Source organism: Streptopelia decaocto (genome assembly GCF_964273445.1).
Source record: "Streptopelia decaocto genome assembly, chromosome: 21".
NCBI classification, from domain to species: domain Eukaryota; kingdom Metazoa; phylum Chordata; class Aves; order Columbiformes; family Columbidae; genus Streptopelia; species Streptopelia decaocto.
The window spans coordinates 4910920-4924733 of NC_138676.1; the positions used below are offsets into that span (position 1 = coordinate 4910920).

The window sequence follows — 13814 nt, forward strand, 5'->3', positions numbered from 1 at the left end:
TCTGCTATAACTTTGCACCTACCGAGGTCTCTTCTTCCTTTGACCCTGTCTCCATGATTTAATTCATTCTTCCTTTCTGTTTTCCAGCTTCTCTCTGCAAACTTCCTCTCACTCCGTTTCTGGGAGAACTTTCCCTACAAACCAGGTCCCTGGGAGGATTAGGGAAGGGGATACCAATTAATTTATACCCGCCTCAGCATGGCAGCAGCCAAACTAAGTTGCTGGATTGCTAAATAGCTTATGAAAAAACAACTTGGGTCTTGTGGTGCAGCTCAGAGTGAACCAGCGTCCATCTCACAGCTGCTCTGAACTTATCCCCAACGCTGGCATTTATTTTTCTTTCTTTCTTTGTTTTTTACGCTTTCTCTGTGTAAAATTCAAACTCCTCATGGTCACAGTGCCAGGTAACGTTGCCGTTGGTGTTTTCATCTGGAGAGGCTGGTTTGAATGATCCCGAAGCAGCCAAAATCCATGGCTATGATCAAATGAGAATGACGCCTCTATGTTTTATTGTGCCAGCCTCCAGGCCCTTACGTTTTGGAATTTGAGCCTTTGAAAAACAAAGTTACTGGACTCCAGTAAATGAAGTGTCCGGATGTTAGTGATGATTCATAAAAGCAATTAAAAAAAAGGGAAAGTGCTTTTCTGCTGAGCGTAATGTCTTGGTTTGAAGATGCCTTTAAGTGAGTCTGTAGCGCTGCAAATAGTGGGCAGTGGGTAGTGACCGCTGTGTTTAAGGTTATGGATCTGCTTCCAGCATAACGTTTCTTTTCGCATGGTTCTGATGATCAAAGACATTTTCTTGGTAGTTGAATCTTTCTTATTTAGCTTCTAGTTCAAAATAGTTCTCATCCCTCCCCTCTTCTTCAATTTGCGAAAGAAATCCACTGAGGATTCAATATTTTCCATGGAAGAAATGTAGGGGTTGCAGTGTAAATATTGGAGATGTGTCAGATAATTGAAATTAACCTTTTCTTTTTCCCCAGTGCTCCTCTCTTGCTTTTTGCCCCCGACCTTCCGCAAACACAAAACGCCTTATTCGTGGAGCTTTCAAAGTGATTTTCAGTAAGAACAGCCACTTCCAGTCTCGGTTCCTTCTCCAAGTAGTCGCCTCTTTGCGTATTCCGAAGTTGGGGCTTCAATTTGCTTTGCCCTCACGCGCTGCCCTTGGTTGGCCCACACATCTATGCTAAGGGAAGCAAAATAGTTTACTGACTTATCATGGATCATTAGATGGAGTAACTATTCTTAAAACATCACCAGTATAGCTACAATAATTGGAGATGTGCTTTTGTTAACATTGCCAGCCTCTACCCTCTTGTACAGTACCCTTGGGTACTAAATAATTACCCACTTTGTGTGGTTATCTAGCTCACTAATTACCCACAAAAATTGGGGTCAGGTGTTAACTGCTTGAAATAAGTATCCTCCAAAGACTTGGTTAAATTGTATAAAGAAATTACATGTTTGCAACAAAACTTTGCAAAAAAAAAAACCCAAATTGAACTATATTTTCTTTGGTAGATAACAGAATGCGATGAGGACAATGGATGTGAATTGTTGCGTGTGATGGCAAAATCTTGCACACTGCTGTACGGAGAGTGAAAAAATGGTTGGCAGATACAGTGTCTCTCTAATCCAGTCTATTTTTCCCAAAGATTAGATCCTTCAGTACACAGGGTTTGATTCTTCCCCTATCTAGGCTGATGTCAATCAGGATTATGCCGGTATAAATAAGAAAATTTGTATCCCTGGATTCACTGCATAATCCCACCTCTTCTGTCACCCCGGGACTTCTGCATCGCACCCAATAATTTAATTATGTATTGTCTATTTATTCCCACACGTTTGTTTCAGTCGCTCCAAACCCTGTGTGCACGCAGAATTTCATCCTAAGGCTGCTGCTCAGAAAACGCAGCTCGCTTTGAGTAATAATTTAATTCCTGTGTTCAGGGAGTTACCCCAGTGAGTCAAAGATTTCTAGATAGCCCCACCCTCCCCAACTTCCCGAACACTTACGCTGCCGTCACTTTTTCTTTGCCAGACCCACACAAGATGTCTAACTGGCCAAAATCCCAAGAGGCAGCTTCTCCTGCCTCCCCTGTTTTAGCCCCAGAAAACTAGGAAATAAAGCTCTTGCAATACCCAGCGTGTGTAACAGAGGGATATTGAACAGGCCATCTTCCTAACCTGGTTTCTCGCATAGGTGCTCTCTGTCTTCAGTACAAAGGAACTGGATTTCAGGGGGAGAAAAGGAGGTGTTTCTGAAAATCCCACTATGGATACCCCGATACCTTTAAGTCCGAAGCACCTGTGCAGTGACAGCGTAACAAAGAAGCTGCCGCCTTTATTTATTTCTGTATTTTGCGTTAGGTTCTTCCTCTCCTTTATAGCACCTTCCGTGCCCTTCGAAGCCTGTGCAGAGGCAGGTATTGGGCATTAAGAGCCCCCCCATCCCAGCCCCATTGCTCGGGGGAATGTGGGGTGTCAGGTAAGGCCCCGGTGGGGGGGTGAGCTCTGTCACATACCTGTGTGTATGTGACATACCGCATTGTGCAGCGCATCGCTGGAAAACGCGGGGATCAGCCTCGTAAAGCACAATGCAGATTTAGTCGTCATCTTTGTCTCCCCCCCCCCTTCTCCCCGCTCTGCTCCCCGCTGTTGGTAACTGTCTGTATTATTATTTATTGTTATCAAGGGATTTGGTTTGATCAATGAAGTGTATATGCGTCTGACGGACATTCGGAGAGGAAATGCTTGGAGAATGAGTAACATGTCTGCAGTGGAGGGTGTGCGTGAGGGAGGGCGAGCATCGCTCCTCGAAACATTGACTGATGAGTTCATTTTAAAATCCAAGGGCATATAGCTGGTAAATTAGCACATATTGCAAATATAGTCTGGTGTGAGAGGCAGCGCTGCTGCCATTGAGCAGAGGGGGGGGCGAGGAGAGGGGATTGCGAGCTCTAAAGTCACCTCACTGCAGACGTGGGGCGTGCGATTTCCACGGGCGGCTGCAGCGTGGCGCAGGGGGGAGCGGGGGGAAAACCGACATAGCAGCGCTGGATTTTATTGTTTTAAAATGCAATCCAGCCAGGGGGATGCTAAGCGAAAGGGCTGAAGTCCCCTCACTCCCCCCCATCCCCAAATCCTTCCCTTTGAGCCCCCTGAACCCCGATAGGGAGGGAGGGGGTACCCGGGTGGGTCCCGGGGCTGGTGCGGCGGGGACGCGGCGACCGAGCGGGGGATGCGGCGACGGGTTTTTCCCGGGAGCTTAAGGGATTATTGGGGAGGGGTGAGTGGGGCTGGTGTGTGTGTGTGTGTGTGTGTGTGTGTGTGTGTGTGTATGTGTGTGTGCGAGGCTGGCGGCGGCGGCGGGGGGAGCCGAGTCCTTATTCTGTTAAAGATTTAAGTAGGCATGCAAGGAATCTCTAGGATAGTTGGCAAAGGGCGAGGGTGGGGAGCGGGGGGGGGAAGGATCCAAAAGAGTCTGTAACCAGACACTGAAGCTTTCCAGGAGTGAGAGTGTGTGAGAGAGACGGAGACGGAGCGAGAGGAAGAGAGGGGGCAGTGTGGTCTAGTACATTTTCATCTGGTCGTTGATTTGAGCCTGATGCTTGCTGTCCCTCAACAGCCTCCCTTGCCTGTATTTTTTCTTTCCCCCTCTCCTTTCCCTTCTACTTCATCGAAGCCTAGGGGAGCGAGGAAAGATTAAATGTGCTTTCTAAAAGGCAGCCACTTCATGCAGCTATGTCTACTCCAACCCCCAGCTACCCCCCACTCCCCCTTTTTGAAATAAAAAAATAGAAGGGGGAGACAGAGAGGGGGAGAAGGAAGGAGGAGGAAGAGGAGGACTATGGTTTAATGATGTCGGGACTGGCTGATCCAGAAGGAGGAAAAAAAAAAAACAAAAAAAAAAGAGAAAAAAATAATATTTGAGATCCTGGACGAGGAAGGACTTTGGTGAATGGGCTCAGACTGCTGAGGTGAGAAAAGGAACGGAGTGAATGATGATGATTCCGTAATGGTGCCTGTTACCGCTGCCCCCCCTGTGCGGCGGCGGGAGCGGGGCCGGGGGGGGAATCTGCGTTGGGCGAGGAGCGTTTTTAAACCCTCGGGTACGTTCCGGCTTCTCCCGCTGGGCCTAAAGCGGTTCCAGAGATGGGTGAAGGGCGCAGATCCATATTATTTATTTGGGGGGAGAAGCGGGGGGGGGGGGGGGGGGTGGGGTGGGGAGGAAGAGGGAGGAAAGGGAGGGAAGGGAGAAGAGAGGAGAAGGAGGTGGCAGGCTGAGGACGAAATCCTGCTCTCGGTTATGGCCGGCGTAAATTTCCATTGGCTGGGGTTGCACAAGGTGCTTGTGGAGGAGTCGGTGCAGGATGGAGTCCCTTTTGTGTGTGTGTGTGTGTGTGTGTGCGCGGTGCTCGGGGACCCTCCTCTCCCGGGGAAGCGGGTTTTTCTCCAGGTTTTTTCCTTTGCGAGCCCGGCAGGGGAGGGTGGTCGGTGCCTCCTCCCCGCTGACAGTCTGGGGTTCGCTGTGGCATCAGCCGCCCCCAGCTGATGCAGGAGTTGGGAGCGGGCCGCGGCTTGCAGACCCCCCTTAATAATAATAATAATAATAATAATAATAATAATAACAACAACAACGGTGGGAGCGCGGAGGGAGGAGGGCGGCAAGGAGCTGCGGAGGAATTTGGTTCCTTTTTCCCCCCTTTTCTTTTCCTTGATATATTCCCTTAAAAAAAAAAAAAAAAAAAAAAGAGAGAGAGAGAGATGTTTTAAAAATGCAAGCGGCTTGCCCAGCTGCACACACCCACCCTCTCGCCTCCCTCCCCCGTTTTGCGCACAACCGCACACACGCTCGCACTTCGCTCGCTCACCCGCGCTCGCTCGGGTGTCAAAACCCGCCGGGCACCCAACCTGGTCCGGGCTCTGCCCCTTCCCCAACCCCTTCCCCTTCCCCAGCCCCGAACCCGCCCGGGGGTCCCGCCCGCCTCCCCCCTCCCCACCGCCGGGCTTTTCCCCCCTGCTCTTGGCGCTGAAGATCGGAGCCTCCCCCGCTTCCAAATGGTGAGTTTCTTACCTGATTTTTCTCGCAACTCGGGGGTTTTTTCTCCATCCCCGCCGGCCGCGGAGGGGGCGGGGAGGCAGCGCCTTTATGCTGCTGCACGCTTTGTGCCAGGCGGCTGGAGGGAGAGCCTGCATATTCCTGCTCTTATTTCTGCATTCCTTTTCGTTGAAACAATGAAAATAATTCCGTCACTGCCCCGAGCTTCCCTTTCTTTCTTCCTCTTCGTTATTTAAATGCGGAGACTTTTTCATGCGTTTGGCGCAAGCGACCTTGTTGGGAGCTGTAAGGAACCTGCCGTGCCTTGTCATTTTTGTATAAACGATTAAAAATGGAATGTATTCTCTCAACAGAGAAGCTCTTTCTTTCCACCTGTGCGTCCTGTTTTGTAATCTCGAGCCATGAATTGAACTTGCCTGCTATTCTTTTTCTCTTTCTCCTTTTTACCTTTTTATTTTTGATCCCCGTTTGGTGGGGGTTTTTTTTGCAAGAACTAGTTTGTTGCGCCCCTCTCAATCCCTGAGACCCTAACTTGTGATGTTTAGCTTTTAAATCCACGGGTTAGGCTCTTGGGAGCTGTGAGTTGTGCTTTGACATCTTTCTTTTATTTTATAAATATATCCTCTACATATATGTATACGCGTGTGCGTGTGTGTATATATATAGACGTATACACACACATAGGATAGTGTTTAGTAAACCTTTTAAGGGAAAAAAAGTGTATCTTTCCTCCTTAGGGTTGATCGGTTCATAGCAGGGCGGTGGTTGTGGCCATTTACTGTAAAAATCCAGGCTCCAGTTAAAACCAGTGTTTGCATGACATATATTTTTCTATGTGTATATTCAAGAGATAATTCTACAGCTGATACAGATATGGGGGTGTATGTGTGTACACATCTAGTGATTATTATATATGTGTGTGTAGATAAGATAGACACGATATAGATGCATGTAAATATAGCTATTGAGGTGTGTGTGTATAGATACACATATGGACGATACGTGTGTATGAATATGTATGTAGGTAAATAAAACCCTCGATATGTATATATGTTTACATACGTAGCTATATTAATATCCACCCTGTGTTTTTAGATTGAAAGGGAGGTTTGCCTTGCTGCAGGCCACTGCATACGGCATCGCTCGCTCTATTTCTTTCTTATTTTGATATATATTTTTCCTCGCCCCCCCCTTCTTGAGAGCAACACAAAGTACCCTGAGAGCGTAACAGTAACAGCTCGGTACATTGGTGCTTGACCTCAGCTGAAATCCCAGCATGCCTCATGCTTCCAAGTTTCAAACCCAACGATTAATCTTCGAAATGCGCTCTATGGACACACACACCCCCCAAAAAATTTAAAATATATATATATATTTTAAAAAAAGGTGAAAAAAAACACGTGTTGGATCTTATGGATCGTTAGGTCGAAAATAAACTCAAGAATAAAATGGTTGCGTGTACCAACTGCTAAAAAGAAACTCGGAGCGAATGTTGAAGTTTTGTTTCAGTCCTTTGCTAGAACTTAAAGTGCTTTTCCAGGCAAAATTCTGTGTAAATGCCGAATCAGAAATGTTACAAATATTTCCTGCTGCTGTTTTTTTTTCTTGATGAGATTTTTATATTGCTGTAAAATGAATTATGGTTGGAACTGTATTTCTTATCTCTGTTCTGCAAGGCGATTTATAATGAAGTTACTGTACCTTGTTATGGCACCGAATTACTGTTTGGTACGTGAATGCAAATGCTTAAACTTGAACACAATGCACCAAAAATTAACTGTTGGTGTGACATTTTGCTATTTAATAGTGTAGATGGTTTATGAGTTATTGAACTGGAAAAGGTTGCTTGTTTTATTTCTATTTTTTTAGCTTCTTTTTATCGACACTGTAATTTCATTTTTTTTTACCTCTATGGAAAAGAAAAATACCAACAAAGCCTTTTACTCCTGAATTTGTATATTATTCCAATCACGCTCTAATTTCAAAGCGAGAAACTTATTCCGAGTTGAATTTATTCTGCATTATAAATCAGAATACGATACGCTAGAACCCAAAAAGTGGGGCTTTTGCTGCTTTTCATCGCCGTTTCCGCAGCACAGAAGCGCAGGGGGGGGCGCTTTTGTTTGCGGGGGGGGCTCCGCAATATCCCCGCACCCTCGGGGGGGTTTTTTGGGGGGGAGCCCCCGTGTCCGAGCCCCCAATTCCTCCCGCTATTGTCTCCGCCTCGGCTGCGCGGTGCGGAGCGGAGCGGGGGGGCGGGAATTGCGCGGGGCTGCGGCAAAACAATGGCCGGGGGGGGTCCGGGGGGGTCCCGAGGGGGGTCCCAGGGGGGGTCCGGACCCGCTCCCCGCCCCGCAACGCTCCGCACCGGCGCATAATTGGGAGCGGGTTCAATCACTCCCAGTCTAGACTGGCCCAGACGCATCAATTAGAGGGTGCGGGGCGGGGGGGGGGGGAGCGCGGCCGCGGGGAAGAGATGAAATTAAATGAAAATAAAATAAAAGAAGGAATTAAAATAAGGAGGAAGAGCAAAAACTGGGCTCCCCCCACCCTCCTTTTCTAGCGGGAAAAAAGAAAAAGAAAAGAGGGAATAGCGACTGAAATAGAATGTATTTTCTCCCCCCCCCCCCCGCCCACCCCACAAGGACAAACTCCATAATTCAGGGCGTGCGGGTTCAGGGGGGTTTCTCAGCCAGATTTGAAGCGTGTGAGCTGAAGAAATGTCAGCGTTATAGAAACTTAATTGCGTTATAAATATCCAGTTGGAATAATTCCTTTGTAATCAATCCAGAGCTGCTCCTGCAACGCTTTTTTACCTTCTGCAGACAAAAGGAGGGATATCGCGCTTTGGGTTTATTTTGTGCTTTATACATAAAGCTGTAAGGTTTTCTTGGCTTAGTGCTACAGAGTTCCCTCAATGATAATTTCATCGGTCTCTGGGCTTGGACATTTTCACTGGAATAAAAGGAAGCTGTGGCCATAAAGATGATTATTTTGTCTTTAGAGGAAAATTGCAGAGAAAATAAATGTTGGTTGCTAATTTAATTAAAAAATAGAATAAGTCAGTCAGGCTTAGTAAGGTCTGAAGATCCTGAAAGAATACCAGACTGGGACCAGTTTTAATTAGAAGTATATCTAATATGCTATCATGACATTGAATATAATGCATTGCTAAGTATTCTGTGCATACATGCAGATAATTCAAAAGGCAAAGAAACAAAGTGAGGACTATTTTTGCAATATTATTGATTTTTAAATAAGACTAATTTTGCAAAGCTGGAGCATTTAGGAGTTTTGTGTGAGCAGCAGCTGTAGCGTTGGGCTCTGTGGCTTTGACCTCGTTGTAGCTCAGTTGGAACTTGCTTTCCCAAGTTGAAAGGTTTGGTGGCACTGAAAGGTAAAAAAGGTCCGAGGCATTTTGCAGTTTGCCATTGTTGCTCTTTTATTTCCAATATACCAATAGACCTATTTTCTGTTGAGTTTGTTAACTCTTTCATTTCTCTGCGATGAAGCCTTTGGACGTACTTCAATACGTTAAAGTGATGAAACGTTTATTCATAGCACATTGATGCATAATAATAGAAGACGCTGTCCTACCCAGAGTACAAGTTAAACGTTAATCTTCATTTCTAACCGTTGTCAGATGATTTTGGATGTTTCGGGACCTCTTGCCTTTCGTGCTGCCCTGATTTTGCTCACTTCTCCATAAGGTGAAGAAGTTCCCACCGTGGGCTCACAAAAGGCACAAGTCAGAAGGAAAGAGCATCCCAGTTCTTCTTCACTCTTGGGAACACACACATTGTTTCAATAATCCGGGCAATAAATGCTAATTAGTAATGCTTAAGGACCCTACCAGTCAGAGTAATTATCATAATTTACCTCTTCCTTGCTAAAAAACAGTCCTTGCTGCTTTAAAATGTTTGGAAACGATGGTTTCTTTGCTCTTCCTCTGTTGCATTAGCACTAAGTCCATGGCTCTGCTGCAGCGTTGAGACACGTTGCACTTACTGCACAGGGAACTGGAGATAAACACGTGCAAAGATCTTCCCACATATACAAAATGATTGAAAAATAGATATTTATTTCCCTTTGCCTTCCCTCTCTGCTCCCCCCTTCTCCAGCACCACCAAAAACCACTTACAGAGGGAGAACAAAGGAAATCGCCAACTATAAAGGCATCATTAAGTACGAACAGCAACAGCAAGATAGAGTGTGTGATATGACAACATATTTTAGTGCACAAAAGTAGAGATAATTAAATAATTCAATGCTATTCTTAGCTAATTAGCACCGAGATCTTTCAGAAGCCATCAAGAAAATGGATCTCATCAAATCTAATAATACGCTACATTTCCCCAAGATCCCGTATTTTGCACTGTTGCTGCTGTTTCGCCACCTGATCCAATAACATCAAAGGTTACAAATAGTTGCTCGTTTAATTGGGCTGTTTCTCCAGATAATATTTTCTGCACAAGGCGAGGAAGTGAATCCGTACAACCGGAATTTTCAATATTAGTCAATGATAGAGAAAAAAGATCATAGCTTCGGAAAAGCCAGATCTATTATAAGTGCTCCATGAAAAAGATTAAATTATCAGCTCGGAGCCATTCTTGGGTTGATTGTGATGAGGCTGACTCATTTTGATCTGGAGTTGGTGAATGAACGCTGGAGTCCAAGATCTTTATTTATAGAGTTAATTGGGGACCTAGATTGCCTGTTTTCAGCTTTTCTAGAAATGAAGAAGCGCAGGGCAGGGTCTGGGCTCTAATTTCAAGGCCAAAGCGTCGTCTCATTTACCAGTGGCACAAACTGGGAGAGCCCCATTCTCATCGGTGGAGCTGGTTTAGGTTTCCAATAGCAGGATTATAACTATCACACCATGCAAACACTTTTTCCTCGAGGTGTTTGAGGTTTCTAGCTGCAATCAGTGACTGTACATGTTCACAAGTGCAATCCAGCTTGGCAACCTATAGATCCTATACAGGGAAACACGGACATTAGCGTTTGCTACTGGAGAACTCTGTTAGGCACGTTCTCAGTAATGAGGTGCATCAAATATTACTAAGAATATCTCATTGTATTGTTCAGAATATCTCATGATACTCCCTTGATCCAAATGTTCACGTGCTGCATTTACAAACTGTAATTTACTGCTTCTATATTCGATATAGCCAAGGTTACTTTTTCCTCTGCCAGACAAAGGAATGCCTGAAAATTTGACTCTGCCAGTCACTTAAACATCTCCTGTTTGGAGTAAAAGGTCAGCGTGCAGCTCACCCTTCAAATAATTGAAGGGGACATAGATACAGCGCTGGTTCTTTTACTCTGGCCCCGAACCGGACTTTACTCCTCTATTACAGTTATGATGCATATTGACTCCATGGACTGCCCAGACAAGTGGGGTAAGATGCTATGGTTTGTAATTATTTGTTATGCATGTAAGGTAGAGCTTATAGGCTCAGCCTAAAATCCCGTAGCGATGGCCTTAGGACAGGGAAAGAGAGTTTTGCCTGCTCAGAAGGGATGGAGGCAGATTTCTAGAAATTCAGTGGAATATGAGGGGGAAAAGACACCAAAAAATGTGTTGCCCAAGGAAGCATCATTAGCAAAGCAATAATTCATGTCTCCTGGTTTACAGGGCTGCTGTACTTAATCGTATGCATTCTTCTCTGTGGAACTTTCCAGGTTGTGAATGAGGTAACTGATACGCCCGGGGACCCTCTCGTGTACCCCCAGATGTAATTATGAAAGAATATGTTACTTCTGTGAGCAAGTAATGCATTTTTTTTCTCTTCTGTTTTTTGTCTCGTTTACGAAATGTTCTGGCAACTGTGTTTGATACATGAGGGCGTTGCAACTAATTAAAAAAATATCTCTTTTTCATGCTGAAAGACGATTCTGTGATCTGCACGGTAGTCAAAGTGACTGCGGAAGGCTGCGACTGCTGCGATTGGTTTTAATTACCAGCTCTTCCCACGCTGTGGTCAATGAATCTCCCATCTCCTGGACTGAAATGTCTGACACTTGTAGAACCATTTATTTGGGGCTGAGTCGCACACCTCCAGCAGCGCTTTAACAGTGGGCTGATGGTACGCTGCCTATAATTACATTTTCTTTAAGGAGCAGGGAGTGGGGAGGGGTGAAAATAAGCTTTACCTTGTGCTTCTCATGCAGTCCTTTGAGTAAGGGGTGGTGTCCAGCATCAACGGTTGAAGGATGCCTTGGGCGCCGGAGAAACGAGCAGGTTAGCTGTGGCAGGATTGATTTCTTGCTCCTCATGTCAAACAACCAACATTGGGACCAGAACCTGCTGCTCTTTGTGTTTTGTTGGACGCCTTTGGAAGACGGGACGCACGGGGCCGCCCTTTGGTGGCAAAGAGGAGGATGAGCTGGGTCGCCAACCAGCTCCCTCTGGCTGCTCCAAGAAGCTGAACTGGTGGCTTCAGGTCCCTGGAAGCCATGTCTGATGGTCACAGGCCACTATACGCTGCTCACTTGACTGCTAACTCCACTTTTTAAGCTGAATTATGCAAGAAATGCTGTGAAACATCAGACACTGAGGAGCTGAGGAAGAGTCTTCTCAATGTACGAACTCATTTCTGGATAAAATCTGAGTCTCACCTGGATTCCAGCTCCTCCAGAAAGGACAAAAAGTGGCCAGGAACAAAAAGATAATCAGTGGGCTTTGGTTTTCTTGTGCACGTGCGTTTGTATCATGTCTGAACCTGCAAAGAATATACTTGGTTATTCACAAGGAATCCAGTAAATGGTGAATCTGTAAATCAATTCCTTCCAGTGTGTTTGTCTCATTTGCTCCCCCCTTTCCCCCAGGGTGTCCCCAGTTCCCCAGGGGTCGGGACTGGGTTATTTTGGGGCTGGGATGGGGGGACAATGGTGGGAAGAGGGTTGGGGGGCTCCTCACACGCAGCCTGATCAAAATTTGCCTTCACATCTTCTTTTCGGCATGTTTTCGCAGATACCCACCAGGGTAAGATGGTCATTCAACAGATCTCCCTGTCGAAGGCCAAAATACACCAAAACCTCATGAAAAAATCTGTAATTCTCGTACGTTACAAAGGTAACTCAGAAATAACAGTATAACTTCTGCATAGTTCCTATTCACCTTTGATCTTTTTCATGTGACCTGATATACCCCGTGTAGTTTTGGGGTATAATGTGGATTTTGGAAGATGCTGAAACGTAACAGGAGGGAAACCCTGGGTTTGAATTAGTGGTGTCTTTACATCAGCATTCACTTCCTTTTGGAACATCTGAGTAGAAGAGTTAAAAATAGTGATCAAAACCCAGAAACACATGACGTTTTGGTACAATTGCCAACAGTATTCAATAGGAATCTAAAAGTCCCCGTATTCCTCAGGCAGCCAAATGGTTCTTTTCCTTAGAGTTGTGCCACGCAAACTGGCATTGTGAAGGCAAATAAAACTGCTCCACTTTCCTTCTTTTTTCATCCCCCCCCCCGCCCTTTATTTTTAATTTTAATTTTTTTTTTAATAATATCCTAATTTGCTTGCAACCCCCCAAAAGATACAGGGAACTGCTGCAGAGAGTCCAGCGCAGCCACCAAGATGCTGGAGGGAGTGGAGCATCTCCCGTGTGAGGAAAGGCTGAGGGAGCTGGGGCTCTGGAGCTGGACAAGAGGACACTGAGGGGGGACTCATTCCTGGGGATCAGCATTCAATATCACCATTCAAACCCGCCTGGACACCTTCCTGTGTAACCTCATCTGGGTGTTCCTGCTCCATGGGGGGATTGACCTGGATGAGCTTTCCAGGTCCCTTCAACCCCTGACATTCTGGGATTCTGTGGTTCTGTGATGTGTTTGATCCTCTCCAGGTTGGAATGTATCTGTTGGAAAACAATACAGGGCTTAACGTTCTAAAACACACAGAGCGATAGGTGAGTTTGTTTTGTTCACGTGTGACCGTACCCCGTTATTCAGTCGTTCCTCACTCCTACAGCAAGTGGATCTACCGCTTGTGCACCTCAAGGCGCTTTCTGCAGGGACCCGAATTAACTCCCGCAGGTCCCTCTGTGAGGTGGGTATGGAAACCTCCCTGCTCCTTATTCACACGGGCAGAGAATCGAGTCTTCAAGACTTTTAACCACCGTGTCCTTTCCACACTTTCCTTTGGCTGATAACATGGAGTAAGACTATTCATTTTCAACCCAACTATCCAAAAATATATCAAAAACAATAGAATAAAATAATATATATATACATATAAAATCTGGAACTGGGGAAAGGAGACTGGCTTTCAATACAGAGGGCTTGCTTTTCAGAAGCCTGGGGTTCTGTTATTCTACACAAAACACCCCTGAAAATCAATTTAACTGGAAGCACTGGTTAAAAAGTTTGTCTCCAGCATTTTGCCCGAGATGGCTGAGCTGGTGATTAATTGGATTTCAGTTCGCTGAGACCCAGCCCATCACCACAGCTGTAAATCACAGCACCTGCAATCACTTGCCTGATGCACCCTTGGTTTTAAAATGTTTCCTTTACAGCCTTTTTGAAGCCACCTCGACTATGGGTGATATAGCAGCGAAGGGATAGAGCTGTTCCTTTGGGAGCTCTGAGTGCTTTTTGTCTCCTAACCAGCATCACCCCCCTCCATAAAGCGGTTTTGAATGGTCGGAGCCGACCGCGCTACATTTGGCAGCCTGAATATTTTCTACACCCATAAGGATTTTACATTGTAGCAAAGCTACTTCTTACATTTATTGGGTCACG

At 45.7% G+C, this 13814-nt stretch overlaps 1 long non-coding RNA gene across 1 annotated transcript; it reads left to right on the forward strand.

Moving 5' to 3' along the window:
* Positions 1-7389: 7389 nt before the first annotated feature.
* On the forward strand, positions 7390-11851 carry LOC309448527. Its single transcript, XR_014185814.1, has 2 exons — positions 7390-10838; positions 10958-11851. It is a non-coding gene; the product is annotated as an uncharacterized lncRNA (long non-coding RNA).
* The last annotated feature ends 1963 nt before the right edge of the window (positions 11852-13814 follow it).